The sequence below is a fragment of the Schistocerca nitens genome, chromosome 8 (genome assembly GCF_023898315.1).
Source record: "Schistocerca nitens isolate TAMUIC-IGC-003100 chromosome 8, iqSchNite1.1, whole genome shotgun sequence".
In the NCBI taxonomy this organism is placed as follows: Eukaryota; Metazoa; Arthropoda; class Insecta; order Orthoptera; family Acrididae; genus Schistocerca; species Schistocerca nitens.
Window position 1 is genome coordinate 24,131,179 of NC_064621.1, and position 24,066 is coordinate 24,155,244.

General features: G+C 47.6%; 35 non-coding genes across 35 annotated transcripts; all 35 read left to right on the plus strand.

Moving 5' to 3' along the window:
* The first annotated feature begins 276 nt into the window (after window positions 1-276).
* Trnat-agu (transfer RNA threonine (anticodon AGU)) lies at window positions 277-348 on the plus strand. The gene has a single exon. It is a non-coding gene; the product is annotated as a tRNA-Thr (tRNA).
* A 1,439-nt stretch (window positions 349-1,787) lies between these two features.
* On the plus strand, window positions 1,788-1,860 carry Trnar-ucg (transfer RNA arginine (anticodon UCG)). Its single transcript has one exon. It is a non-coding gene; the product is annotated as a tRNA-Arg (tRNA).
* A 439-nt stretch (window positions 1,861-2,299) lies between these two features.
* Window positions 2,300-2,372, plus strand: Trnak-cuu (transfer RNA lysine (anticodon CUU)). Its single transcript has one exon. It is a non-coding gene; the product is annotated as a tRNA-Lys (tRNA).
* Window positions 2,373-2,693: 321 nt separating this feature from the next.
* Trnat-agu (transfer RNA threonine (anticodon AGU)) lies at window positions 2,694-2,765 on the plus strand. The gene has a single exon. It is a non-coding gene; the product is annotated as a tRNA-Thr (tRNA).
* Window positions 2,766-3,301: 536 nt separating this feature from the next.
* Window positions 3,302-3,374, plus strand: Trnar-ucg (transfer RNA arginine (anticodon UCG)). Its single transcript has one exon. It is a non-coding gene; the product is annotated as a tRNA-Arg (tRNA).
* Window positions 3,375-3,813: 439 nt separating this feature from the next.
* Window positions 3,814-3,886, plus strand: Trnak-cuu (transfer RNA lysine (anticodon CUU)). The gene has a single exon. It is a non-coding gene; the product is annotated as a tRNA-Lys (tRNA).
* A 321-nt stretch (window positions 3,887-4,207) lies between these two features.
* On the plus strand, window positions 4,208-4,279 carry Trnat-agu (transfer RNA threonine (anticodon AGU)). The gene has a single exon. It is a non-coding gene; the product is annotated as a tRNA-Thr (tRNA).
* A 536-nt stretch (window positions 4,280-4,815) lies between these two features.
* On the plus strand, window positions 4,816-4,888 carry Trnar-ucg (transfer RNA arginine (anticodon UCG)). The gene has a single exon. It is a non-coding gene; the product is annotated as a tRNA-Arg (tRNA).
* Window positions 4,889-5,327: 439 nt separating this feature from the next.
* On the plus strand, window positions 5,328-5,400 carry Trnak-cuu (transfer RNA lysine (anticodon CUU)). Its single transcript has one exon. It is a non-coding gene; the product is annotated as a tRNA-Lys (tRNA).
* A 321-nt stretch (window positions 5,401-5,721) lies between these two features.
* On the plus strand, window positions 5,722-5,793 carry Trnat-agu (transfer RNA threonine (anticodon AGU)). Its single transcript has one exon. It is a non-coding gene; the product is annotated as a tRNA-Thr (tRNA).
* A 539-nt stretch (window positions 5,794-6,332) lies between these two features.
* Trnar-ucg (transfer RNA arginine (anticodon UCG)) lies at window positions 6,333-6,405 on the plus strand. The gene has a single exon. It is a non-coding gene; the product is annotated as a tRNA-Arg (tRNA).
* A 439-nt stretch (window positions 6,406-6,844) lies between these two features.
* Window positions 6,845-6,917, plus strand: Trnak-cuu (transfer RNA lysine (anticodon CUU)). Its single transcript has one exon. It is a non-coding gene; the product is annotated as a tRNA-Lys (tRNA).
* Window positions 6,918-7,238: 321 nt separating this feature from the next.
* Trnat-agu (transfer RNA threonine (anticodon AGU)) lies at window positions 7,239-7,310 on the plus strand. The gene has a single exon. It is a non-coding gene; the product is annotated as a tRNA-Thr (tRNA).
* A 536-nt stretch (window positions 7,311-7,846) lies between these two features.
* Window positions 7,847-7,919, plus strand: Trnar-ucg (transfer RNA arginine (anticodon UCG)). The gene has a single exon. It is a non-coding gene; the product is annotated as a tRNA-Arg (tRNA).
* A 439-nt stretch (window positions 7,920-8,358) lies between these two features.
* Trnak-cuu (transfer RNA lysine (anticodon CUU)) lies at window positions 8,359-8,431 on the plus strand. Its single transcript has one exon. It is a non-coding gene; the product is annotated as a tRNA-Lys (tRNA).
* Window positions 8,432-8,752: 321 nt separating this feature from the next.
* On the plus strand, window positions 8,753-8,824 carry Trnat-agu (transfer RNA threonine (anticodon AGU)). Its single transcript has one exon. It is a non-coding gene; the product is annotated as a tRNA-Thr (tRNA).
* Window positions 8,825-9,360: 536 nt separating this feature from the next.
* On the plus strand, window positions 9,361-9,433 carry Trnar-ucg (transfer RNA arginine (anticodon UCG)). The gene has a single exon. It is a non-coding gene; the product is annotated as a tRNA-Arg (tRNA).
* A 439-nt stretch (window positions 9,434-9,872) lies between these two features.
* Trnak-cuu (transfer RNA lysine (anticodon CUU)) lies at window positions 9,873-9,945 on the plus strand. The gene has a single exon. It is a non-coding gene; the product is annotated as a tRNA-Lys (tRNA).
* Window positions 9,946-10,266: 321 nt separating this feature from the next.
* On the plus strand, window positions 10,267-10,338 carry Trnat-agu (transfer RNA threonine (anticodon AGU)). The gene has a single exon. It is a non-coding gene; the product is annotated as a tRNA-Thr (tRNA).
* Window positions 10,339-10,874: 536 nt separating this feature from the next.
* Trnar-ucg (transfer RNA arginine (anticodon UCG)) lies at window positions 10,875-10,947 on the plus strand. Its single transcript has one exon. It is a non-coding gene; the product is annotated as a tRNA-Arg (tRNA).
* Window positions 10,948-11,386: 439 nt separating this feature from the next.
* Trnak-cuu (transfer RNA lysine (anticodon CUU)) lies at window positions 11,387-11,459 on the plus strand. Its single transcript has one exon. It is a non-coding gene; the product is annotated as a tRNA-Lys (tRNA).
* A 321-nt stretch (window positions 11,460-11,780) lies between these two features.
* Trnat-agu (transfer RNA threonine (anticodon AGU)) lies at window positions 11,781-11,852 on the plus strand. The gene has a single exon. It is a non-coding gene; the product is annotated as a tRNA-Thr (tRNA).
* A 536-nt stretch (window positions 11,853-12,388) lies between these two features.
* Window positions 12,389-12,461, plus strand: Trnar-ucg (transfer RNA arginine (anticodon UCG)). The gene has a single exon. It is a non-coding gene; the product is annotated as a tRNA-Arg (tRNA).
* Window positions 12,462-12,900: 439 nt separating this feature from the next.
* Trnak-cuu (transfer RNA lysine (anticodon CUU)) lies at window positions 12,901-12,973 on the plus strand. Its single transcript has one exon. It is a non-coding gene; the product is annotated as a tRNA-Lys (tRNA).
* Window positions 12,974-13,294: 321 nt separating this feature from the next.
* Trnat-agu (transfer RNA threonine (anticodon AGU)) lies at window positions 13,295-13,366 on the plus strand. The gene has a single exon. It is a non-coding gene; the product is annotated as a tRNA-Thr (tRNA).
* Window positions 13,367-14,805: 1,439 nt separating this feature from the next.
* Trnar-ucg (transfer RNA arginine (anticodon UCG)) lies at window positions 14,806-14,878 on the plus strand. The gene has a single exon. It is a non-coding gene; the product is annotated as a tRNA-Arg (tRNA).
* A 439-nt stretch (window positions 14,879-15,317) lies between these two features.
* On the plus strand, window positions 15,318-15,390 carry Trnak-cuu (transfer RNA lysine (anticodon CUU)). The gene has a single exon. It is a non-coding gene; the product is annotated as a tRNA-Lys (tRNA).
* A 321-nt stretch (window positions 15,391-15,711) lies between these two features.
* Trnat-agu (transfer RNA threonine (anticodon AGU)) lies at window positions 15,712-15,783 on the plus strand. The gene has a single exon. It is a non-coding gene; the product is annotated as a tRNA-Thr (tRNA).
* A 536-nt stretch (window positions 15,784-16,319) lies between these two features.
* On the plus strand, window positions 16,320-16,392 carry Trnar-ucg (transfer RNA arginine (anticodon UCG)). The gene has a single exon. It is a non-coding gene; the product is annotated as a tRNA-Arg (tRNA).
* A 439-nt stretch (window positions 16,393-16,831) lies between these two features.
* Trnak-cuu (transfer RNA lysine (anticodon CUU)) lies at window positions 16,832-16,904 on the plus strand. Its single transcript has one exon. It is a non-coding gene; the product is annotated as a tRNA-Lys (tRNA).
* Window positions 16,905-17,225: 321 nt separating this feature from the next.
* Trnat-agu (transfer RNA threonine (anticodon AGU)) lies at window positions 17,226-17,297 on the plus strand. The gene has a single exon. It is a non-coding gene; the product is annotated as a tRNA-Thr (tRNA).
* A 1,439-nt stretch (window positions 17,298-18,736) lies between these two features.
* On the plus strand, window positions 18,737-18,809 carry Trnar-ucg (transfer RNA arginine (anticodon UCG)). The gene has a single exon. It is a non-coding gene; the product is annotated as a tRNA-Arg (tRNA).
* Window positions 18,810-19,248: 439 nt separating this feature from the next.
* On the plus strand, window positions 19,249-19,321 carry Trnak-cuu (transfer RNA lysine (anticodon CUU)). Its single transcript has one exon. It is a non-coding gene; the product is annotated as a tRNA-Lys (tRNA).
* Window positions 19,322-19,642: 321 nt separating this feature from the next.
* Window positions 19,643-19,714, plus strand: Trnat-agu (transfer RNA threonine (anticodon AGU)). Its single transcript has one exon. It is a non-coding gene; the product is annotated as a tRNA-Thr (tRNA).
* A 536-nt stretch (window positions 19,715-20,250) lies between these two features.
* Window positions 20,251-20,323, plus strand: Trnar-ucg (transfer RNA arginine (anticodon UCG)). The gene has a single exon. It is a non-coding gene; the product is annotated as a tRNA-Arg (tRNA).
* The last annotated feature ends 3,743 nt before the right edge of the window (window positions 20,324-24,066 follow it).

The window sequence follows — 24,066 nt, forward strand, 5'->3', positions numbered from 1 at the left end:
TGAGCCTTGCGTAACGAACGTAACGGGTTACGACGATGCCTAGCTTCGTATGAATATCAGAGGAATGGTATTTGAAGCTGAAAGTAACTCTGAAATGAAATAAATGTGTTGTTTTGGAATTTTAGGTGTACATCGATATCGTGTGAGATGTGTAGGAAAGCAGCAGCTGTGCTAACTAAATGCAAATAATGGTCGCTAATGCGGTGCGTTTCCAGCTGAAGATCTCCGATTCACTAGTCCATAAGAAGAAAGTACCCGAAAAGCGCGCTAGGAGGCGCCTCCTTAGCTCAGTGGCAGAGCGCTGGTCTAGTAAACCAGAGGTCGTGAGTTCGATCCTCACAGGAGGCAAATGAATTTTGTAAAAGCCCCTCCCACCGTGGCCCTTTCGAAAAAAGCGGTCAAGGATAAAACAAATTATAAATGGGTGCGGTATTTAAGAAATGCTCTCGCAAATGAATAGTGCGAATGGTGCTATTAAAGTAGGCACCAGAAACTGCTGCTTTTGGGAGTCTCCGGAGAATGCCGACGTGAAATACTTAGTTCTTGTGATGTATTTTCTACCCCTGATAGAGACCCTCGCGGCTGTCGTCGTCGTCGTCGGCGCCGCCGCCGCTTTGGTAATAGCGGCAACTCGCCATTGTACGAGGGTTGGTCAAAAAGTAATGCCTCCCATTTTTTTTCTACTTAAAGAAATTAAGTTAAGTGAAAAATTTGAATTTGGCGCCATTCCTCAAACCTTCTTCTGCAATCCACTGCAGTAGTAACTTTCTGTGTCAACAGGTGGCAGCACAGCAGAAGTTTGTAAGATGGCCGACATCGATGTTCGTTTGAGACAGCGTTGTGTGATTGAATTCTTGAATGCAGAAGGTGAAACGCCCATACGCATTCATGAAAGACTGAAGAAGGTGTATGGTGTTGTGACAGTGGATGTCAGCACTGTTAGACGATGGGTTCGTCGTTGTAAGGAAGCTGAAGGGCAAACACCGTTGACTGACGAAAAGCGGAGCGGCAGGCCGGTGAGTGCAGTGACTCCAATAAATTCTGTTCAATACGTCACAACCCTCAAAAAACTTAAAGCACGTCTTCAGCGAGTTCGCCCAACAAAATCAATGGCAGATGTTCTTCTTTTGCATGACAATGCAAGACCACACACCAGTCGTCACACCTCTGACGAGATTGTCAAAATTGGATGGGAAGTTTTGCCTCATCCCCCATACAGCCCTGACCTGGCACCATCAGACTTCCATCTGTTCGGGCCACTAAAAGAAGCTCATCGTGGGATTCATTTTGAAGATGAGGAGGCCGTCAAAACATCCGTGCGTCAATGGCTTAGGAAGCAGAGCTGTGATTTTTACCGTGCTGGGATACATGCCCTTGTTCAAAGATGGACCAAAACTGTAGAGATGGGCGGAGATTACATTGAAAAATGACAAAATGATCCTCAATGTTGTGGTTTTCAACCTATGTAATTGCATTTAAATTTCCTGACAATTAAACGTAGAAAACAAAATAGGAGGCATTACTTTTTGACTGACCCTCGTATATCATAGGGTGAGGTACCTTCTGCAACCGACTGAGATGGCACTAAGCGATTGAAGCTGATTTGCACGCTCTTGTTTGATGAGCGTCATAAGGGCTTGAATGTAACTTGCGATGGGACACAGCAAGAAGTAGCGTCGCATTTTTAGTACTGAAATTGGAGAATTGCGTCAAAGATGGTAAATTCATTCCGGGAAGTGCACAAATGGCGGTAATGAGGTGTGTTTGGGGAAGCGTATTGCGCCAGTGACCGTGTGGCCTAATGGATAAGGCGTCGGACTTCGGATCCGAAGATTGCAGGTTCGAATCCTGTCACGGTCGAGTTTTTCCAGTTCTGCAAAAGATGCATGCTGTTTTACTGTGTTGTTTGAGTACTACAAAACTAGTTGAAAGTTGCTGCTGTCCGCTTCCTGGCTGCAAACCGGCGTCTACCTGAAGCTCAAGCAAGACAAGGGTGATCTGTAGCGAAATTTTCGGCACAGAGCCGTTCAGGAGAGTTTTTGTTGGAACTACTGCGTCTGATTCAGGGCCCAAGAGCTACGCCACAGGCGTCTGCGCACAGTCGAGCATGTGTGTTGAATAATGGTGCTGATAGCCACGTATCATTTGAAGCAGATTTGATGCCTTTCGGAGACAATTTTTCATTGAATGGGATTGTAGCTCATTTGTGGCAGCAGGAGATAAGCTGTAGTCAAAAGGATCTTCCATAGATGGTCGCAGGTCCCATCAGTATTGTATGGCTCGTAAAGCATTGTGTGGAGCCCGGCTAGCTCAGTCGGTAGAGCATGAGACTCTTAATCTCAGGGTCGTGGGTTCGAGCCCCACGCTGGGCGGCGCAAAATTTTGTGTCTACGCGGATGCAACCTGCGCCCCTCTCGTGAGCCTTGCGTAACGAACGTAACGGGTTACGACGATGCCTAGCTTCGTATGAATATCAGAGGAATGGTATTTGAAGCTGAAAGTAACTCTGAAATGAAATAAATGTGTTGTTTTGGAATTTTAGGTGTACATCGATATCGTGTGAGATGTGTAGGAAAGCAGCAGCTGTGCTAACTAAATGCAAATAATGGTCGCTAATGCGGTGCGTTTCCAGCTGAAGATCTCCGATTCACTAGTCCATAAGAAGAAAGTACCCGAAAAGCGCGCTAGGAGGCGCCTCCTTAGCTCAGTGGCAGAGCGCTGGTCTAGTAAACCAGAGGTCGTGAGTTCGATCCTCACAGGAGGCAAATGAATTTTGTAAAAGCCCCTCCCACCGTGGCCCTTTCGAAAAAAGCGGTCAAGGATAAAACAAATTATAAATGGGTGCGGTATTTAAGAAATGCTCTCGCAAATGAATAGTGCGAATGGTGCTATTAAAGTAGGCACCAGAAACTGCTGCTTTTGGGAGTCTCCGGAGAATGCCGACGTGAAATACTTAGTTCTTGTGATGTATTTTCTACCCCTGATAGAGACCCTCGCGGCTGTCGTCGTCGTCGGCGCCGCCGCCGCTTTGGTAATAGCGGCAACTCGCCATTGTATCTCATAGGGTGAGGTACCTTCTGCAACCGACTGAGATGGCACTAAGCGATTGAAGCTGATTTGCACGCTCTTGTTTGATGAGCGTCATAAGGGCTTGAATGTAACTTGCGATGGGACACAGCAAGAAGTAGCGTCGCATTTTTAGTACTGAAATTGGAGAATTGCGTCAAAGATGGTAAATTCATTCCGGGAAGTGCACAAATGGCGGTAATGAGGTGTGTTTGGGGAAGCGTATTGCGCCAGTGACCGTGTGGCCTAATGGATAAGGCGTCGGACTTCGGATCCGAAGATTGCAGGTTCGAATCCTGTCACGGTCGAGTTTTTCCAGTTCTGCAAAAGATGCATGCTGTTTTACTGTGTTGTTTGAGTACTACAAAACTAGTTGAAAGTTGCTGCTGTCCGCTTCCTGGCTGCAAACCGGCGTCTACCTGAAGCTCAAGCAAGACAAGGGTGATCTGTAGCGAAATTTTCGGCACAGAGCCGTTCAGGAGAGATTTTGTTGGAACTACTGCGTCTGATTCAGGGCCCAAGAGCTACGCCACAGGCGTCTGCGCACAGTCGAGCATGTGTGTTGAATAATGGTGCTGATAGCCACGTATCATTTGAAGCAGATTTGATGCCTTTCGGAGACAATTTTTCATTGAATGGGATTGTAGCTCATTTGTGGCAGCAGGAGATAAGCTGTAGTCAAAAGGATCTTCCATAGATGGTCGCAGGTCCCATCAGTATTGTATGGCTCGTAAAGCATTGTGTGGAGCCCGGCTAGCTCAGTCGGTAGAGCATGAGACTCTTAATCTCAGGGTCGTGGGTTCGAGCCCCACGCTGGGCGGCGCAAAATTTTGTGTCTACGCGGATGCAACCTGCGCCCCTCTCGTGAGCCTTGCGTAACGAACGTAACGGGTTACGACGATGCCTAGCTTCGTATGAATATCAGAGGAATGGTATTTGAAGCTGAAAGTAACTCTGAAATGAAATAAATGTGTTGTTTTGGAATTTTAGGTGTACATCGATATCGTGTGAGATGTGTAGGAAAGCAGCAGCTGTGCTAACTAAATGCAAATAATGGTCGCTAATGCGGTGCGTTTCCAGCTGAAGATCTCCGATTCACTAGTCCATAAGAACAAAGTACCCGAAATGCGCGCTAGGAGGCGCCTCCTTAGCTCAGTGGCAGAGCGCTGGTCTAGTAAACCAGAGGTCGTGAGTTCGATCCTCACAGGAGGCAAATGAATTTTGTAAAAGCCCCTCCCACCGTGGCCCTTTCGAAAAAAGCGGTCAAGGATAAAACAAATTATAAATGGGTGCGGTATTTAAGAAATGCTCTCGCAAATGAATAGTGCGAATGGTGCTATTAAAGTAGGCACCAGAAACTGCTGCTTTTGGGAGTCTCCGGAGAATGCCGACGTGAAATACTTAGTTCTTGTGATGTATTTTCTACCCCTGATAGAGACCCTCGCGGCTGTCGTCGTCGTCGGCGCCGCCGCCGCTTTGGTAATAGCGGCAACTCGCCATTGTATCTCATAGGGTGAGGTACCTTCTGCAACCGACTGAGATGGCACTAAGCGATTGAAGCTGATTTGCACGCTCTTGTTTGATGAGCGTCATAAGGGCTTGAATGTAACTTGCGATGGGACACAGCAAGAAGTAGCGTCGCATTTTTAGTACTGAAATTGGAGAATTGCGTCAAAGATGGTAAATTCATTCCGGGAAGTGCACAAATGGCGGTAATGAGGTGTGTTTGGGGAAGCGTATTGCGCCAGTGACCGTGTGGCCTAATGGATAAGGCGTCGGACTTCGGATCCGAAGATTGCAGGTTCGAATCCTGTCACGGTCGAGTTTTTCCAGTTCTGCAAAAGATGCATGCTGTTTTACTGTGTTGTTTGAGTACTACAAAACTAGTTGAAAGTTGCTGCTGTCCGCTTCCTGGCTGCAAACCGGCGTCTACCTGAAGCTCAAGCAAGACAAGGGTGATCTGTAGCGAAATTTTCGGCACAGAGCCGTTCAGGAGAGTTTTTGTTGGAACTACTGCGTCTGATTCAGGGCCCAAGAGCTACGCCACAGGCGTCTGCGCACAGTCGAGCATGTGTGTTGAATAATGGTGCTGATAGCCACGTATCATTTGAAGCAGATTTGATGCCTTTCGGAGACAATTTTTCATTGAATGGGATTGTAGCTCATTTGTGGCAGCAGGAGATAAGCTGTAGTCAAAAGGATCTTCCATAGATGGTCGCAGGTCCCATCAGTATTGTATGGCTCGTAAAGCATTGTGTGGAGCCCGGCTAGCTCAGTCGGTAGAGCATGAGACTCTTAATCTCAGGGTCGTGGGTTCGAGCCCCACGCTGGGCGGCGCAAAATTTTGTGTCTACGCGGATGCAACCTGCGCCCCTCTCGTGAGCCTTGCGTAACGAACGTAACGGGTTACGACGATGCCTAGCTTCGTATGAATATCAGAGGAATGGTATTTGAAGCTGAAAGTAACTCTGAAATGAAATAAATGTGTTGTTTTGGAATTTTAGGTGTACATCGATATCGTGTGAGATGTGTAGGAAAGCAGCAGCTGTGCTAACTAAATGCAAATAATGGTCGCTAATGCGGTGCGTTTCCAGCTGAAGATCTCCGATTCACTAGTCCATAAGAACAAAGTACCCGAAAAGCGCGCTAGGAGGCGCCTCCTTAGCTCAGTGGCAGAGCGCTGGTCTAGTAAACCAGAGGTCGTGAGTTCGATCCTCACAGGAGGCAAATGAATTTTGTAAAAGCCCCTCCCACCGTGGCCCTTTCGAAAAAAGCGGTCAAGGATAAAACAAATTATAAATGGGTGCGGTATTTAAGAAATGCTCTCGCAAATGAATAGTGCGAATGGTGCTATTAAAGTAGGCACCAGAAACTGCTGCTTTTGGGAGTCTCCGGAGAATGCCGACGTGAAATACTTAGTTCTTGTGATGTATTTTCTACCCCTGATACAGACCCTCGCGGCTGTCGTCGTCGTCGTCGGCGCCGCCGCCGCTTTGGTAATAGCGGCAACTCGCCATTGTATCTCATAGGGTGAGGTACCTTCTGCAACCGACTGAGATGGCACTAAGCGATTGAAGCTGATTTGCACGCTCTTGTTTGATGAGCGTCATAAGGGCTTGAATGTAACTTGCGATGGGACACAGCAAGAAGTAGCGTCGCATTTTTAGTACTGAAATTGGAGAATTGCGTCAAAGATGGTAAATTCATTCCGGGAAGTGCACAAATGGCGGTAATGAGGTGTGTTTGGGGAAGCGTATTGCGCCAGTGACCGTGTGGCCTAATGGATAAGGCGTCGGACTTCGGATCCGAAGATTGCAGGTTCGAATCCTGTCAAGGTCGAGTTTTTCCAGTTCTGCAAAAGATGCATGCTGTTTTACTGTGTTGTTTGAGTACTACAAAACTAGTTGAAAGTTGCTGCTGTCCGCTTCCTGGCTGCAAACCGGCGTCTACCTGAAGCTCAAGCAAGACAAGGGTGATCTGTAGCGAAATTTTCGGCACAGAGCCGTTCAGGAGAGTTTTTGTTGGAACTACTGCGTCTGATTCAGGGCCCAAGAGCTACGCCACAGGCGTCTGCGCACAGTCGAGCATGTGTGTTGAATAATGGTGCTGATAGCCACGTATCATTTGAAGCAGATTTGATGCCTTTCGGAGACAATTTTTCATTGAATGGGATTGTAGCTCATTTGTGGCAGCAGGAGATAAGCTGTAGTCAAAAGGATCTTCCATAGATGGTCGCAGGTCCCATCAGTATTGTATGGCTCGTAAAGCATTGTGTGGAGCCCGGCTAGCTCAGTCGGTAGAGCATGAGACTCTTAATCTCAGGGTCGTGGGTTCGAGCCCCACGCTGGGCGGCGCAAAATTTTGTGTCTACGCGGATGCAACCTGCGCCCCTCTCGTGAGCCTTGCGTAACGAACGTAACGGGTTACGACGATGCCTAGCTTCGTATGAATATCAGAGGAATGGTATTTGAAGCTGAAAGTAACTCTGAAATGAAATAAATGTGTTGTTTTGGAATTTTAGGTGTACATCGATATCGTGTGAGATGTGTAGGAAAGCAGCAGCTGTGCTAACTAAATGCAAATAATGGTCGCTAATGCGGTGCGTTTCCAGCTGAAGATCTCCGATTCACTAGTCCATAAGAACAAAGTACCCGAAAAGCGCGCTAGGAGGCGCCTCCTTAGCTCAGTGGCAGAGCGCTGGTCTAGTAAACCAGAGGTCGTGAGTTCGATCCTCACAGGAGGCAAATGAATTTTGTAAAAGCCCCTCCCACCGTGGCCCTTTCGAAAAAAGCGGTCAAGGATAAAACAAATTATAAATGGGTGCGGTATTTAAGAAATGCTCTCGCAAATGAATAGTGCGAATGGTGCTATTAAAGTAGGCACCAGAAACTGCTGCTTTTGGGAGTCTCCGGAGAATGCCGACGTGAAATACTTAGTTCTTGTGATGTATTTTCTACCCCTGATACAGACCCTCGCGGCTGTCGTCGTCGTCGGCGCCGCCGCCGCTTTGGTAATAGCGGCAACTCGCCATTGTATCTCATAGGGTGAGGTACCTTCTGCAACCGACTGAGATGGCACTAAGCGATTGAAGCTGATTTGCACGCTCTTGTTTGATGAGCGTCATAAGGGCTTGAATGTAACTTGCGATGGGACACAGCAAGAAGTAGCGTCGCATTTTTAGTACTGAAATTGGAGAATTGCGTCAAAGATGGTAAATTCATTCCGGGAAGTGCACAAATGGCGGTAATGAGGTGTGTTTGGGGAAGCGTATTGCGCCAGTGACCGTGTGGCCTAATGGATAAGGCGTCGGACTTCGGATCCGAAGATTGCAGGTTCGAATCCTGTCACGGTCGAGTTTTTCCAGTTCTGCAAAAGATGCATGCTGTTTTACTGTGTTGTTTGAGTACTACAAAACTAGTTGAAAGTTGCTGCTGTCCGCTTCCTGGCTGCAAACCGGCGTCTACCTGAAGCTCAAGCAAGACAAGGGTGATCTGTAGCGAAATTTTCGGCACAGAGCCGTTCAGGAGAGTTTTTGTTGGAACTACTGCGTCTGATTCAGGGCCCAAGAGCTACGCCACAGGCGTCTGCGCACAGTCGAGCATGTGTGTTGAATAATGGTGCTGATAGCCACGTATCATTTGAAGCAGATTTGATGCCTTTCGGAGACAATTTTTCATTGAATGGGATTGTAGCTCATTTGTGGCAGCAGGAGATAAGCTGTAGTCAAAAGGATCTTCCATAGATGGTCGCAGGTCCCATCAGTATTGTATGGCTCGTAAAGCATTGTGTGGAGCCCGGCTAGCTCAGTCGGTAGAGCATGAGACTCTTAATCTCAGGGTCGTGGGTTCGAGCCCCACGCTGGGCGGCGCAAAATTTTGTGTCTACGCGGATGCAACCTGCGCCCCTCTCGTGAGCCTTGCGTAACGAACGTAACGGGTTACGACGATGCCTAGCTTCGTATGAATATCAGAGGAATGGTATTTGAAGCTGAAAGTAACTCTGAAATGAAATAAATGTGTTGTTTTGGAATTTTAGGTGTACATCGATATCGTGTGAGATGTGTAGGAAAGCAGCAGCTGTGCTAACTAAATGCAAATAATGGTCGCTAATGCGGTGCGTTTCCAGCTGAAGATCTCCGATTCACTAGTCCATAAGAACAAAGTACCCGAAAAGCGCGCTAGGAGGCGCCTCCTTAGCTCAGTGGCAGAGCGCTGGTCTAGTAAACCAGAGGTCGTGAGTTCGATCCTCACAGGAGGCAAATGAATTTTGTAAAAGCCCCTCCCACCGTGGCCCTTTCGAAAAAAGCGGTCAAGGATAAAACAAATTATAAATGGGTGCGGTATTTAAGAAATGCTCTCGCAAATGAATAGTGCGAATGGTGCTATTAAAGTAGGCACCAGAAACTCCTGCTTTTGGGAGTCTCCGGAGAATGCCGACGTGAAATACTTAGTTCTTGTGATGTATTTTCTACCCCTGATACAGACCCTCGCGGCTGTCGTCGTCGTCGGCGCCGCCGCCGCTTTGGTAATAGCGGCAACTCGCCATTGTATCTCATAGGGTGAGGTACCTTCTGCAACCGACTGAGATGGCACTAAGCGATTGAAGCTGATTTGCACGCTCTTGTTTGATGAGCGTCATAAGGGCTTGAATGTAACTTGCGATGGGACACAGCAAGAAGTAGCGTCGCATTTTTAGTACTGAAATTGGAGAATTGCGTCAAAGATGGTAAATTCATTCCGGGAAGTGCACAAATGGCGGTAATGAGGTGTGTTTGGGGAAGCGTATTGCGCCAGTGACCGTGTGGCCTAATGGATAAGGCGTCGGACTTCGGATCCGAAGATTGCAGGTTCGAATCCTGTCACGGTCGAGTTTTTCCAGTTCTGCAAAAGATGCATGCTGTTTTACTGTGTTGTTTGAGTACTACAAAACTAGTTGAAAGTTGCTGCTGTCCGCTTCCTGGCTGCAAACCGGCGTCTACCTGAAGCTCAAGCAAGACAAGGGTGATCTGTAGCGAAATTTTCGGCACAGAGCCGTTCAGGAGAGTTTTTGTTGGAACTACTGCGTCTGATTCAGGGCCCAAGAGCTACGCCACAGGCGTCTGCGCACAGTCGAGCATGTGTGTTGAATAATGGTGCTGATAGCCACGTATCATTTGAAGCAGATTTGATGCCTTTCGGAGACAATTTTTCATTGAATGGGATTGTAGCTCATTTGTGGCAGCAGGAGATAAGCTGTAGTCAAAAGGATCTTCCATAGATGGTCGCAGGTCCCATCAGTATTGTATGGCTCGTAAAGCATTGTGTGGAGCCCGGCTAGCTCAGTCGGTAGAGCATGAGACTCTTAATCTCAGGGTCGTGGGTTCGAGCCCCACGCTGGGCGGCGCAAAATTTTGTGTCTACGCGGATGCAACCTGCGCCCCTCTCGTGAGCCTTGCGTAACGAACGTAACGGGTTACGACGATGCCTAGCTTCGTATGAATATCAGAGGAATGGTATTTGAAGCTGAAAGTAACTCTGAAATGAAATAAATGTGTTGTTTTGGAATTTTAGGTGTACATCGATATCGTGTGAGATGTGTAGGAAAGCAGCAGCTGTGCTAACTAAATGCAAATAATGGTCGCTAATGCGGTGCGTTTCCAGCTGAAGATCTCCGATTCACTAGTCCATAAGAACAAAGTACCCGAAAAGCGCGCTAGGAGGCGCCTCCTTAGCTCAGTGGCAGAGCGCTGGTCTAGTAAACCAGAGGTCGTGAGTTCGATCCTCACAGGAGGCAAATGAATTTTGTAAAAGCCCCTCCCACCGTGGCCCTTTCGAAAAAAGCGGTCAAGGATAAAACAAATTATAAATGGGTGCGGTATTTAAGAAATGCTCTCGCAAATGAATAGTGCGAATGGTGCTATTAAAGTAGGCACCAGAAACTGCTGCTTTTGGGAGTCTCCGGAGAATGCCGACGTGAAATACTTAGTTCTTGTGATGTATTTTCTACCCCTGATAGAGACCCTCGCGGCTGTCGTCGTCGTCGGCGCCGCCGCCGCTTTGGTAATAGCGGCAACTCGCCATTGTATATCATAGGGTGAGGTACCTTCTGCAACCGACTGAGATGGCACTAAGCGATTGAAGCTGATTTGCACGCTCTTGTTTGATGAGCGTCATAAGGGCTTGAATGTAACTTGCGATGGGACACAGCAAGAAGTAGCGTCGCATTTTTAGTACTGAAATTGGAGAATTGCGTCAAAGATGGTAAATTCATTCCGGGAAGTGCACAAATGGCGGTAATGAGGTGTGTTTGGGGAAGCGTATTGCGCCAGTGACCGTGTGGCCTAATGGATAAGGCGTCGGACTTCGGATCCGAAGATTGCAGGTTCGAATCCTGTCACGGTCGAGTTTTTCCAGTTCTGCAAAAGATGCATGCTGTTTTACTGTGTTGTTTGAGTACTACAAAACTAGTTGAAAGTTGCTGCTGTCCGCTTCCTGGCTGCAAACCGGCGTCTACCTGAAGCTCAAGCAAGACAAGGGTGATCTGTAGCGAAATTTTCGGCACAGAGCCGTTCAGGAGAGTTTTTGTTGGAACTACTGCGTCTGATTCAGGGCCCAAGAGCTACGCCACAGGCGTCTGCGCACAGTCGAGCATGTGTGTTGAATAATGGTGCTGATAGCCACGTATCATTTGAAGCAGATTTGATGCCTTTCGGAGACAATTTTTCATTGAATGGGATTGTAGCTCATTTGTGGCAGCAGGAGATAAGCTGTAGTCAAAAGGATCTTCCATAGATGGTCGCAGGTCCCATCAGTATTGTATGGCTCGTAAAGCATTGTGTGGAGCCCGGCTAGCTCAGTCGGTAGAGCATGAGACTCTTAATCTCAGGGTCGTGGGTTCGAGCCCCACGCTGGGCGGCGCAAAATTTTGTGTCTACGCGGATGCAACCTGCGCCCCTCTCGTGAGCCTTGCGTAACGAACGTAACGGGTTACGACGATGCCTAGCTTCGTATGAATATCAGAGGAATGGTATTTGAAGCTGAAAGTAACTCTGAAATGAAATAAATGTGTTGTTTTGGAATTTTAGGTGTACATCGATATCGTGTGAGATGTGTAGGAAAGCAGCAGCTGTGCTAACTAAATGCAAATAATGGTCGCTAATGCGGTGCGTTTCCAGCTGAAGATCTCCGATTCACTAGTCCATAAGAACAAAGTACCCGAAAAGCGCGCTAGGAGGCGCCTCCTTAGCTCAGTGGCAGAGCGCTGGTCTAGTAAACCAGAGGTCGTGAGTTCGATCCTCACAGGAGGCAAATGAATTTTGTAAAAGCCCCTCCCACCGTGGCCCTTTCGAAAAAAGCGGTCAAGGATAAAACAAATTATAAATGGGTGCGGTATTTAAGAAATGCTCTCGCAAATGAATAGTGCGAATGGTGCTATTAAAGTAGGCACCAGAAACTGCTGCTTTTGGGAGTCTCCGGAGAATGCCGACGTGAAATACTTAGTTCTTGTGATGTATTTTCTACCCCTGATACAGACCCTCGCGGCTGTCGTCGTCGTCGGCGCCGCCGCCGCTTTGGTAATAGCGGCAACTCGCCATTGTATCTCATAGGGTGAGGTACCTTCTGCAACCGACTGAGATGGCACTAAGCGATTGAAGCTGATTTGCACGCTCTTGTTTGATGAGCGTCATAAGGGCTTGAATGTAACTTGCGATGGGACACAGCAAGAAGTAGCGTCGCATTTTTAGTACTGAAATTGGAGAATTGCGTCAAAGATGGTAAATTCATTCCGGGAAGTGCACAAATGGCGGTAATGAGGTGTGTTTGGGGAAGCGTATTGCGCCAGTGACCGTGTGGCCTAATGGATAAGGCGTCGGACTTCGGATCCGAAGATTGCAGGTTCGAATCCTGTCACGGTCGAGTTTTTCCAGTTCTGCAAAAGATGCATGCTGTTTTACTGTGTTGTTTGAGTACTACAAAACTAGTTGAAAGTTGCTGCTGTCCGCTTCCTGGCTGCAAACCGGCGTCTACCTGAAGCTCAAGCAAGACAAGGGTGATCTGTAGCGAAATTTTCGGCACAGAGCCGTTCAGGAGAGTTTTTGTTGGAACTACTGCGTCTGATTCAGGGCCCAAGAGCTACGCCACAGGCGTCTGCGCACAGTCGAGCATGTGTGTTGAATAATGGTGCTGATAGCCACGTATCATTTGAAGCAGATTTGATGCCTTTCGGAGACAATTTTTCATTGAATGGGATTGTAGCTCATTTGTGGCAGCAGGAGATAAGCTGTAGTCAAAAGGATCTTCCATAGATGGTCGCAGGTCCCATCAGTATTGTATGGCTCGTAAAGCATTGTGTGGAGCCCGGCTAGCTCAGTCGGTAGAGCATGAGACTCTTAATCTCAGGGTCGTGGGTTCGAGCCCCACGCTGGGCGGCGCAAAATTTTGTGTCTACGCGGATGCAACCTGCGCCCCTCTCGTGAGCCTTGCGTAACGAACGTAACGGGTTACGACGATGCCTAGCTTCGTATGAATATCAGAGGAATGGTATTTGAAGCTGAAAGTAACTCTGAAATGAAATAAATGTGTTGTTTTGGAATTTTAGGTGTACATCGATATCGTGTGAGATGTGTAGGAAAGCAGCAGCTGTGCTAACTAAATGCAAATAATGGTCGCTAATGCGGTGCGTTTCCAGCTGAAGATCTCCGATTCACTAGTCCATAAGAAGAAAGTACCCGAAAAGCGCGCTAGGAGGCGCCTCCTTAGCTCAGTGGCAGAGCGCTGGTCTAGTAAACCAGAGGTCGTGAGTTCGATCCTCACAGGAGGCAAATGAATTTTGTAAAAGCCCCTCCCACCGTGGCCCTTTCGAAAAAAGCGGTCAAGGATAAAACAAATTATAAATGGGTGCGGTATTTAAGAAATGCTCTCGCAAATGAATAGTGCGAATGGTGCTATTAAAGTAGGCACCAGAAACTGCTGCTTTTGGGAGTCTCCGGAGAATGCCGACGTGAAATACTTAGTTCTTGTGATGTATTTTCTACCCCTGATAGAGACCCTCGCGGCTGTCGTCGTCGTCGTCGGCGCCGCCGCCGCTTTGGTAATAGCGGCAACTCGCCATTGTACGAGGGTTGGTCAAAAAGTAATGCCTCCCATTTTTTTTCTACTTAAAGAAATTAAGTTAAGTGAAAAATTTGAATTTGGCGCCATTCCTCAAACCTTCTTCTGCAATCCACTGCAGTAGTAACTTTCTGTGTCAACAGGTGGCAGCACAGCAGAAGTTTGTAAGATGGCCGACATCGATGTTCGTTTGAGACAGCGTTGTGTGATTGAATTCTTGAATGCAGAAGGTGAAACGCCCATACGCATTCATGAAAGACTGAAGAAGGTGTATGGTGTTGTGACAGTGGATGTCAGCACTGTTAGACGATGGGTTCGTCGTTGTAAGGAAGCTGAAGGGCAAACACCGTTGACTGACGAAAAGCGGAGCGGCAGGCCGGTGAGTGCAGTGACTCCAATAAATTCTGTTCAATACGTCACAACCCTCAAAAAACTTAAAGCACGTCTTCAGCGAGTTCGCCCAACAAAATCAATGGCAGATGTTCTTCTTTTGCATGACAATGCAAGACCACACACCAGTCGTCACACCTCTGACGAGATTGTCAAAATTGGATGGGAAGTTTTGCCTCATCCCCCATACAGCCCTGACCTGGCACCATCAGACTTCCATCTGTTCGGGCCACTAAAAGAAGCTCATCGTGGGATTCATTTTGAAGATGAGGAGGCCGTCAAAACATCCGTGCGTCAATGGCTTAGGAAGCAGAGCTGTGATTTTTACCGTGCTGGGATACATGCCCTTGTTCAAAGATGGACCAAAACTGTAGAGATGGGCGGAGATTACATTGAAAAATGACAAAATGATCCTCAATGTTGTGGTTTTCAACCTATGTAATTGCATTTAAATTTCCTGACAATTAAACGTAGAAAACAAAATAGGAGGCATTACTTTTTGACTGACCCTCGTATATCATAGGGTGAGGTACCTTCTGCAACCGACTGAGATGGCACTAAGCGATTGAAGCTGATTTGCACGCTCTTGTTTGATGAGCGTCATAAGGGCTTGAATGTAACTTGCGATGGGACACAGCAAGAAGTAGCGTCGCATTTTTAGTACTGAAATTGGAGAATTGCGTCAAAGATGGTAAATTCATTCCGGGAAGTGCACAAATGGCGGTAATGAGGTGTGTTTGGGGAAGCGTATTGCGCCAGTGACCGTGTGGCCTAATGGATAAGGCGTCGGACTTCGGATCCGAAGATTGCAGGTTCGAATCCTGTCACGGTCGAGTTTTTCCAGTTCTGCAAAAGATGCATGCTGTTTTACTGTGTTGTTTGAGTACTACAAAACTAGTTGAAAGTTGCTGCTGTCCGCTTCCTGGCTGCAAACCGGCGTCTACCTGAAGCTCAAGCAAGACAAGGGTGATGTGTAGCGAAATTTTCGGCACAGAGCCGTTCAGGAGAGTTTTTGTTGGAACTACTGCGTCTGATTCAGGGCCCAAGAGCTACGCCACAGGCGTCTGCGCACAGTCGAGCATGTGTGTTGAATAATGGTGCTGATAGCCACGTATCATTTGAAGCAGATTTGATGCCTTTCGGAGACAATTTTTCATTGAATGGGATTGTAGCTCATTTGTGGCAGCAGGAGATAAGCTGTAGTCAAAAGGATCTTCCATAGATGGTCGCAGGTCCCATCAGTATTGTATGGCTCGTAAAGCATTGTGTGGAGCCCGGCTAGCTCAGTCGGTAGAGCATGAGACTCTTAATCTCAGGGTCGTGGGTTCGAGCCCCACGCTGGGCGGCGCAAAATTTTGTGTCTACGCGGATGCAACCTGCGCCCCTCTCGTGAGCCTTGCGTAACGAACGTAACGGGTTACGACGATGCCTAGCTTCGTATGAATATCAGAGGAATGGTATTTGAAGCTGAAAGTAACTCTGAAATGAAATAAATGTGTTGTTTTGGAATTTTAGGTGTACATCGATATCGTGTGAGATGTGTAGGAAAGCAGCAGCTGTGCTAACTAAATGCAAATAATGGTCGCTAATGCGGTGCGTTTCCAGCTGAAGATCTCCGATTCACTAGTCCATAAGAACAAAGTACCCGAAAAGCGCGCTAGGAGGCGCCTCCTTAGCTCAGTGGCAGAGCGCTGGTCTAGTAAACCAGAGGTCGTGAGTTCGATCCTCACAGGAGGCAAATGAATTTTGTAAAAGCCCCTCCCACCGTGGCCCTTTCGAAAAAAGCGGTCAAGGATAAAACAAATTATAAATGGGTGCGGTATTTAAGAAATGCTCTCGCAAATGAATAGTGCGAATGGTGCTATTTAAGTAGGCACCAGAAACTGCTGCTTTTGGGAGTCTCCGGAGAATGCCGACGTGAAATACTTAGTTCTTGTGATGTATTTTCTACCCCTGATAGAGACCCTCGCGGCTGTCGTCGTCGTCGGCGCCGCCGCCGCTTTGGTAATAGCGGCAACTCGCCATTGTATCTCATAGGGTGAGGTACCTTCTGCAACCGACTGAGATGGCACTAAGCGATTGAAGCTGATTTGCACGCTCTTGTTTGATGAGCGTCATAAGGGCTTGAATGTAACTTGCGATGGGACACAGCAAGAAGTAGCGTCGCATTTTTAGTACTGAAATTGGAGAATTGCGTCAAAGATGGTAAATTCATTCCGGGAAGTGCACAAATGGCGGTAATGAGGTGTGTTTGGGGAAGCGTATTGCGCCAGTGACCGTGTGGCCTAATGGATAAGGCGTCGGACTTCGGATCCGAAGATTGCAGGTTCGAATCCTGTCACGGTCGAGTTTTTCCAGTTCTGCAAAAGATGCATGCTGTTTTACTGTGTTGTTTGAGTACTACAAAACTAGTTGAAAGTTGCTGCTGTCCGCTTCCTGGCTGCAAACCGGCGTCTACCTGAAGCTCAAGCAAGACAAGGGTGATCTGTAGCGAAATTTTCGGCACAGAGCCGTTCAGGAGAGTTTTTGTTGGAACTACTGCGTCTGATTCAGGGCCCAAGAGCTACGCCACAGGCGTCTGCGCACAGTCGAGCATGTGTGTTGAATAATGGTGCTGATAGCCACGTATCATTTGAAGCAGATTTGATGCCTTTCGGAGACAATTTTTCATTGAATGGGATTGTAGCTCATTTGTGGCAGCAGGAGATAAGCTGTAGTCAAAAGGATCTTCCATAGATGGTCGCAGGTCCCATCAGTATTGTATGGCTCGTAAAGCATTGTGTGGAGCCCGGCTAGCTCAGTCGGTAGAGCATGAGACTCTTAATCTCAGGGTCGTGGGTTCGAGCCCCACGCTGGGCGGCGCAAAATTTTGTGTCTACGCGGATGCAACCTGCGCCCCTCTCGTGAGCCTTGCGTAACGAACGTAACGGGTTACGACGATGCCTAGCTTCGTATGAATATCAGAGGAATGGTATTTGAAGCTGAAAGTAACTCTGAAATGAAATAAATGTGTTGTTTTGGAATTTTAGGTGTACATCGATATCGTGTGAGATGTGTAGGAAAGCAGCAGCTGTGCTAACTAAATGCAAATAATGGTCGCTAATGCGGTGCGTTTCCAGCTGAAGATCTCCGATTCACTAGTCCATAAGAAGAAAGTACCCGAAAAGCGCGCTAGGAGGCGCCTCCTTAGCTCAGTGGCAGAGCGCTGGTCTAGTAAACCAGAGGTCGTGAGTTCGATCCTCACAGGAGGCAAATGAATTTTGTAAAAGCCCCTCCCACCGTGGCCCTTTCGAAAAAAGCGGTCAAGGATAAAACAAATTATAAATGGGTGCGGTATTTAAGAAATGCTCTCGCAAATGAATAGTGCGAATGGTGCTATTAAAGTAGGCACCAGAAACTGCTGCTTTTGGGAGTCTCCGGAGAATGCCGACGTGAAATACTTAGTTCTTGTGATGTATTTTCTACCCCTGATAGAGACCCTCGCGGCTGTCGTCGTCGTCGTCGGCGCCGCCGCCGCTTTGGTAATAGCGGCAACTCGCCATTGTACGAGGGTTGGTCAAAAAGTAATGCCTCCCATTTTTTTTCTACTTAAAGAAATTAAGTTAAGTGAAAAATTTGAATTTGGCGCCATTCCTCAAACCTTCTTCTGCAATCCACTGCAGTAGTAACTTTCTGTGTCAACAGGTGGCAGCACAGCAGAAGTTTGTAAGATGGCCGACATCGATGTTCGTTTGAGACAGCGTTGTGTGATTGAATTCTTGAATGCAGAAGGTGAAACGCCCATACGCATTCATGAAAGACTGAAGAAGGTGTATGGTGTTGTGACAGTGGATGTCAGCACTGTTAGACGATGGGTTCGTCGTTGTAAGGAAGCTGAAGGGCAAACACCGTTGACTGACGAAAAGCGGAGCGGCAGGCCGGTGAGTGCAGTGACTCCAATAAATTCTGTTCAATACGTCACAACCCTCAAAAAACTTAAAGCACGTCTTCAGCGAGTTCGCCCAACAAAATCAATGGCAGATGTTCTTCTTTTGCATGACAATGCAAGACCACACACCAGTCGTCACACCTCTGACGAGATTGTCAAAATTGGATGGGAAGTTTTGCCTCATCCCCCATACAGCCCTGACCTGGCACCATCAGACTTCCATCTGTTCGGGCCACTAAAAGAAGCTCATCGTGGGATTCATTTTGAAGATGAGGAGGCCGTCAAAACATCCGTGCGTCAATGGCTTAGGAAGCAGAGCTGTGATTTTTACCGTGCTGGGATACATGCCCTTGTTCAAAGATGGACCAAAACTGTAGAGATGGGCGGAGATTACATTGAAAAATGACAAAATGATCCTCAATGTTGTGGTTTTCAACCTATGTAATTGCATTTAAATTTCCTGACAATTAAACGTAGAAAACAAAATAGGAGGCATTACTTTTTGACTGACCCTCGTATATCATAGGGTGAGGTACCTTCTGCAACCGACTGAGATGGCACTAAGCGATTGAAGCTGATTTGCACGCTCTTGTTTGATGAGCGTCATAAGGGCTTGAATGTAACTTGCGATGGGACACAGCAAGAAGTAGCGTCGCATTTTTAGTACTGAAATTGGAGAATTGCGTCAAAGATGGTAAATTCATTCCGGGAAGTGCACAAATGGCGGTAATGAGGTGTGTTTGGGGAAGCGTATTGCGCCAGTGACCGTGTGGCCTAATGGATAAGGCGTCGGACTTCGGATCCGAAGATTGCAGGTTCGAATCCTGTCACGGTCGAGTTTTTCCAGTTCTGCAAAAGATGCATGCTGTTTTACTGTGTTGTTTGAGTACTACAAAACTAGTTGAAAGTTGCTGCTGTCCGCTTCCTGGCTGCAAACCGGCGTCTACCTGAAGCTCAAGCAAGACAAGGGTGATGTGTAGCGAAATTTTCGGCACAGAGCCGTTCAGGAGAGTTTTTGTTGGAACTACTGCGTCTGATTCAGGGCCCAAGAGCTACGCCACAGGCGTCTGCGCACAGTCGAGCATGTGTGTTGAATAATGGTGCTGATAGCCACGTATCATTTGAAGCAGATTTGATGCCTTTCGGAGACAATTTTTCATTGAATGGGATTGTAGCTCATTTGTGGCAGCAGGAGATAAGCTGTAGTCAAAAGGATCTTCCATAGATGGTCGCAGGTCCCATCAGTATTGTATGGCTCGTAAAGCATTGTGTGGAGCCCGGCTAGCTCAGTCGGTAGAGCATGAGACTCTTAATCTCAGGGTCGTGGGTTCGAGCCCCACGCTGGGCGGCGCAAAATTTTGTGTCTACGCGGATGCAACCTGCGCCCCTCTCGTGAGCCTTGCGTAACGAACGTAACGGGTTACGACGATGCCTAGCTTCGTATGAATATCAGAGGAATGGTATTTGAAGCTGAAAGTAACTCTGAAATGAAATAAATGTGTTGTTTTGGAATTTTAGGTGTACATCGATATCGTGTGAGATGTGTAGGAAAGCAGCAGCTGTGCTAACTAAATGCAAATAATGGTCGCTAATGCGGTGCGTTTCCAGCTGAAGATCTCCGATTCACTAGTCCATAAGAACAAAGTACCCGAAAAGCGCGCTAGGAGGCGCCTCCTTAGCTCAGTGGCAGAGCGCTGGTCTAGTAAACCAGAGGTCGTGAGTTCGATCCTCACAGGAGGCAAATGAATTTTGTAAAAGCCCCTCCCACCGTGGCCCTTTCGAAAAAAGCGGTCAAGGATAAAACAAATTATAAATGGGTGCGGTATTTAAGAAATGCTCTCGCAAATGAATAGTGCGAATGGTGCTATTAAAGTAGGCACCAGAAACTGCTGCTTTTGGGAGTCTCCGGAGAATGCCGACGTGAAATACTTAGTTCTTGTGATGTATTTTCTACCCCTGATAGAGACCCTCGCGGCTGTCGTCGTCGTCGGCGCCGCCGCCGCTTTGGTAATAGCGGCAACTCGCCATTGTATCTCATAGGGTGAGGTACCTTCTGCAACCGACTGAGATGGCACTAAGCGATTGAAGCTGATTTGCACGCTCTTGTTTGATGAGCGTCATAAGGGCTTGAATGTAACTTGCGATGGGACACAGCAAGAAGTAGCGTCGCATTTTTAGTACTGAAATTGGAGAATTGCGTCAAAGATGGTAAATTCATTCCGGGAAGTGCACAAATGGCGGTAATGAGGTGTGTTTGGGGAAGCGTATTGCGCCAGTGACCGTGTGGCCTAATGGATAAGGCGTCGGACTTCGGATCCGAAGATTGCAGGTTCGAATCCTGTCACGGTCGAGTTTTTCCAGTTCTGCAAAAGATGCATGCTGTTTTACTGTGTTGTTTGAGTACTACAAAACTAGTTGAAAGTTGCTGCTGTCCGCTTCCTGGCTGCAAACCGGCGTCTACCTGAAGCTCAAGCAAGACAAGGGTGATCTGTAGCGAAATTTTCGGCACAGAGCCGTTCAGGAGAGTTTTTGTTGGAACTACTGCGTCTGATTCAGGGCCCAAGAGCTACGCCACAGGCGTCTGCGCACAGTCGAGCATGTGTGTTGAATAATGGTGCTGATAGCCACGTATCATTTGAAGCAGATTTGATGCCTTTCGGAGACAATTTTTCATTGAATGGGATTGTAGCTCATTTGTGGCAGCAGGAGATAAGCTGTAGTCAAAAGGATCTTCCATAGATGGTCGCAGGTCCCATCAGTATTGTATGGCTCGTAAAGCATTGTGTGGAGCCCGGCTAGCTCAGTCGGAAGTTCCGCTTGAGCCGCGACAGCGATCGGACGTGCCTCAACTTCCGTACCGTCGTAGCGCCGCAAGCCGTGTTTTCATCGTTTCTTGTGACTGTGATTGTGCGTTTTCTCGTGAAATTTTGAGTTTTTGTCTATTCTCGTCGTCTTGTTTTTCTTACTAGCGGTTTCGGCCGCTTATCGTTACAGTTATGGCTAAATCGGTTCCCCGAAAGAATACGTTATGTTTTGAGTTTGACAAGGCAACGCGTCGTGTGCAACCAAGCTCCCTGGAAATTCATGAGTGGATTGTGGATATCATTGGGATAACTTCCGACCAGGTTCACACAGCGTACTATGATATGGCGGATTACTGTTTCTTTGTCAAGTTCCTCACTCCGTTACAACTGGAGAAAATCTTGCAGAAAACTGGAGGAAAGGCGGAATTCCATCATCGAGACCAGTCGGTGAGTACCGTGATAATCACCAATGCCGATGTAGAATATAAACAGGTTCGGGTATTCAATTTGCCGCCTGAAGTTGACAATTACCTTTTGAAGGATGCTCTTGCAAAATACGGTGATATTCGACAAATCAGAATGGAAAAATGGTCTAGCCAACACAAATTGCAATGCTACAGTGGGGTTCGTTCTGTCGATATGAGCATTAAAGTTAATATTCCCTCGAATATCGTGGTCTGTGGTTATAAAGCACATGTCGTTTATAGTGGGCAAGTAGAAACTTGTTATATTTGTAACGAGAGCGGTCATTTACGCAGTGATTGTCCTCGGCGTGTTTTCGTGCTTAAAAACTCCTTGCAAAAACGCCAGAGGTTGACACTAGCTGATATTATGACCCAACATCAGAAATTGGGGGAGACAACTTTGCAACCCAGTACCTCAGAGGCCGTTGAACCTGATCTTAGCAACGAGTCCTTCCCGCCTTTAGCACAAAAGAGCGAGAAGCTTCCACTTGCTGTCAGCACAACGTTATCAGTCGGTAACAAACGACGCCGTACCTGTGACGATAGTGGAACTGATGAAGAGTTGTCGGCTAACGATCAGATATCTGTCACGGACGCGAACCCTCCCTCGCAGGAAACCCTTGCCGTGGACAGCATAGATGAGGGCTCCGACGCCGCTGCTTCCCCGGCGGCGTCGGTCAACACCAGTGCCGACCAGTGTTTACAGCTGACTGTTGTGACGCCGCCGGCCGGCCCGCCACAACACGACTTGGATGCACAACAAGAGGACGACCGTCCGATGTCGGCTCTACAGACACCCGACGAGGACGTTGGTCCGGCGACCGTTGTAAACACCAACCTGCCCGTCACTGAACACGACCAACCTGAGAGATCGGAAGACTGTTTACCAACAGACCGTGTGGATACAAACAAACACACCTTGCTTTCCGCCGCCACGATTTCGCACGAGTTCGCTACAGTGGAGGAAGCCGGCACTCCGACTACCGATTTCAGTCATGATCCGCCCACCCCACCTTCTGCCATGGAACTCCCGACTGGTGGACGACGGAAGACTAAACCCAAACCAAATGTCACCGCAGCCCGAAGAAAGACTCCGAACAAAGGAGCCGCGGAATCTGGACGCGAACCTGGCACTGTGAATTCGCAGTCTGACAGTGCGATGGACTGGGCCGCTAATACAATGCAGCTTCCTTCCTCCTTCGATGGGCACGACCCAGGCATATAAATTTCTGTCTCTTAATATTAACAAGATCACGTCTGCTTTGAAAACAGCGTTGTTGCGACAGTTTATCTACGACTCTGAAGCCGATGTTGTACTCCTACAGGAAGTGTCTATATTAAGTCTCACCGTCCCTGGTTTTCATACGATAGCAAATGTAACGAAAGACACGAGCACAGGCACAGCCATTTTATTCCGCGAGGGCATCCCTGTTCGAAGTATTGAAATACTCGAGTGTGGTAGAGGTATTGCATGTCAAATTTTTGACGTCACCATAGTGAACATCTACGCACCGTCTGGTTCAACTCGCAAATCCGACAGAGCCAAATTTTTCAAAGAAGACATCATCTATTTGTTGCGACGGAACCCATCACAATTCATACTTAGTGGCGATTTCAATTGTGTCCTCAATCGAAAAGATCAGTCTCCGAACTTCAATTACTGTCGGGAATTGCATGTTCTGGTACGTCATCTGCGAATGCAGGATGCATGGGAACTCAAGAACCCCACTAAGGTTAAATTTACGTACTTTACTTCGACGGCATGCAGCCGCCTTGATCGGTTGTACGTCACGGAGAATATCTGCCATCGTGTTCTCGACACGGATGTCATTCCAGCTAGCTTTTCAGACCATTGTGCCCTTTCCGTAACAATCAGTTTAGACAGACAACGGACTCACCGCTTCCGGAATCAATGGAGCCTCAATGTTTCTCTACTGACGGATACTTACATACAAGATGTTATTCATGCGACGTGGACGGACTGTCTCAAGCGACGTTGTAGGTACGCTACCAATATCGCCTGGTGGAATGAGGTAGTCAAACGGAGGATGAGACAATCTCTGAAAAATTATGGCTGGCAACGAGCCCAGGATACCAAACGAACCATCGATTTTTACCAGACGGTATTGCGGGAGTTGTATACGCAAGTAACCGTAACGAATACGAACTTGGAAGGGATCAAGAAAATCAAGGCCAAACTGCTAGCCATAAAGCGTACACAACTTGCGGGGCTGCAGACCAAAGCTCAAACTAAGTCGCTCCAGGACGACGAAGTCACGTCCCTGTACCACCTTATAAAGCACCGTGCGAACCGCCAGAGAACGTTTATTGAGGAACTTGAGACCGCTGATGGGGTCCTCCTCACTCATCAGAGGGATATCCTTCGCGCCGTTGCCGAATATTTTACTCACCTGTACTCGCAATGTGCTACCCGTGGGAATGCTGACACTGTGGCTTTCTGTACTCCACCTTCAGAAGTCACGCACGCCGATAACTGCGCGATATTGCAAGATTTTGATGCGGATGACGTCCTGGACCTGATCACTGGTTCCCCGTCACAAAAATCCCCCGGCCCTGATGGGCTGCCGAAAGAATTCTATGTGCGCTTCTGGCCTCTCATCGGACAAGCCTTTACATCAGTCCTCAACGAGGTGATGCGCGGGACTCCCTTGCCGGCAGACCTCAAGGAAGGCAGGATTGTCTTGGTTCCCAAACGTAAACACCGGAAAAATCTTGATCATTATCGTCCGATCACTTTACTAAATTTTGATTATAAAACTTTTGCCAGAGCACTAAATAGCAGACTAACGGCGGTGGTGAAAAAG